Genomic DNA, 2321 nt, shown 5'->3' on the forward strand with positions numbered 1-2321 from the left:
AGCCTTGCACCCTCTGTGATTATTTGTCCCCCTGCCTGGTTAGGTGAGCATCCATCCCTAAACCCCACCTCACAGACATCACCCAGAAAGAGGTGTGAGTTTTGATAGTGGCATCAAAGCACCAGAAATGGAGCATTAATCTCGAGGTGTTGAAACTGTAGCATCTAGCTGCGCATCAGTACATCTCAAAACACTCCAAGAAGGTGAATAATTTTTATCCCTAATTTGCATAATTGAAAATGAGGTACAGGGATGTGATTTACGCAAGGTCATGCAGCAAGCCAGTGGCAGAATAAAAATAGATCCATTTTCTGTATCTCTGCTTCAGGATCACGTTAGTTCACACCACAACATCTCACATCAGGGCAGGCAGGCGACGCAAAGCCTCTCACAGCCCCTGACAGAGCACAAGATTAACACTTGTGACAGTTTTAGAAAATTGGTGCCCTGCCCCCCTCTCCTCTGTTGTCTCTGCAACTTGTTCAGCCCAGGATTGGACTCAGGTCAAAACCACCCATAAATTACCCTCAGACACACCCCCCTCCTCCAGCCCTCGCATCTCACTGATAAACTACTCCTGTGCAAAAGCACTTAGCAGCTCTGACTGGAGATGGAACAATTTCTCAGATTATATTCTTGTGATTGAAGAAAATTTCGTATTTTATTGAGGAATACTCGAAGCAAAAGCTTTTAACGAGGACACGGGATAATTTGTCCCCAAGAGGAGAAAAGGAGGCCTGTAGGAAAGAGRAGCTTTTASAGAAATGATAATTCTACARGGCACACGTGGCCTTTTGGGCTCCCTCCAAAGGGTTCTGCAATTCGAGATCAGATAGGAACGAATGCATGAGGTCCGCACTGATGTCTCTGTCTCCTCTCTGGGACAGTTTTTTTAATTCCTTGCATCTTTTTCCTGCTTCACGTCAGCTCAGGGCTGTGACACTTTGGCAGTATCTTTTGGTTGAGCTGTAACAGTTGTAGGACATCTGTCACGGGATCATGGGATGTCTTGGGATAAAAGTTCACCCWGTTCCACCCCTGCCGTGRGCAGGGACACCTTCCACTATTCCAGGGGGCTCYAAGCTCTGTCCAAACTGGCCTGGGACAYTGCCAGGSATCCAGGGGCAGCCACAGCMTCTCTGGGCATCCTGTGCCAGGGCCTCCCCACCCTCACAGGRGTGAAATCCTTATCTCTGTGATAACACTGCTGGGYATAAGGAAAACACTGGCATTGAGAAGAGAGGGAGGTGTGAGGCAGGTGAACGGGGCTCTGTGGGTCAGTACCGAGCTCTCCTGAGGTGCTGAGGCCAAATTTGGACAATTGGAAGGACTGACCAGCCCTGGCACAGCTGCTGGGGTGCTGCRGGTTGCACTTTCATTTATTCTTGTTCCGAGCTGCAGATTTCGGTGCATGCAGAAGGATGTGCGGGAGCTGGCGTTGCCTTCCTCCGTGCTGAGCCACCCACAAATCAGACAGCATGATGGACTCTCCTCTCCTTGGGCGCTTTTACACTTCTATTTCTCTTCCTCTCACTTTTTATTTAAAGCGGAAACTCTTCAGCAAATCTGCCCCGAGGATCAGCAGAGTTTATGAGGCAGCAGTGGAGAGCTGAGAGAGGGGTTTAGAAAAGCCCTTCTCAGGCCTGATAGCTGAGTAAATCCTTACAAAGGGCTAAAAAAGAGAGTTCTTTAGGGTTTTTTTAAAAAGAAATAATCTATGGTCTGCAAGTGCCCCAAAGGCTTGGAATCATGTCCATGAATTGCAGAAACAGATCTCTGGAAAAGCTGTGAGTTCAAGGCTTGGGCAATTTAACATCTGAGCCAAGGCAGAGCTCCTTGAAAAGGTAGTTCCTTCTGAGAAAGAAAAGCAAAGCCAAGGCTATATAAATCTTTGACTCCAGTCCAGATTAAGAAAGCGAATAAGGTACTTTCTCTTTTGGAAGAGCCACCCAAAAGGAGTCACTGGAGCAGTCAATCTATTTAAAACTCCACCAGACAATGTCAGAGCAGTTGGTGAGTTGAGAGAAAGGCCCTGTTARGGCAAAGAAGAAGTTTGGCTCCATAACCTTGGTACTTGCTTTTGTCTTTGCTGCTGTAACACAGAAAAGTCTGGTTTATCCATAATTAGGCTCTTCCTGGCTCCTCTTGGTTGACGGCAACTGAGATAATCAAGAACCTGAAATTAATTACTTTAGACAGACTGCTTATCACCTGGGTTCAAATCTACTCAGGCAGATGAGGGAGCTAAGGTTTCTCAAATCCCCTTGTTTCACAGAGAAAAAGGCAGCAACAGTCCAAAAAAAAAAAAAAAAAAAAAAAAA

General features: G+C 46.5%; 1 protein-coding gene across 1 annotated transcript in view; it reads right to left on the reverse strand.

Moving 5' to 3' along the window:
- LOXHD1 (lipoxygenase homology PLAT domains 1) overlaps positions 1 to 2321 on the reverse strand; it is a 148504-nt gene that overhangs the window by 11875 nt on the left and 134308 nt on the right. The window lies entirely within an intron of this gene.

The sequence above is a fragment of the Malurus melanocephalus genome, unplaced genomic scaffold (assembly GCF_030028575.1).
Source record: "Malurus melanocephalus ecotype Western Australia unplaced genomic scaffold, MMel_1.1 scaffold_85, whole genome shotgun sequence".
Lineage (NCBI taxonomy): Eukaryota > Metazoa > Chordata > Aves > Passeriformes > Maluridae > Malurus > Malurus melanocephalus.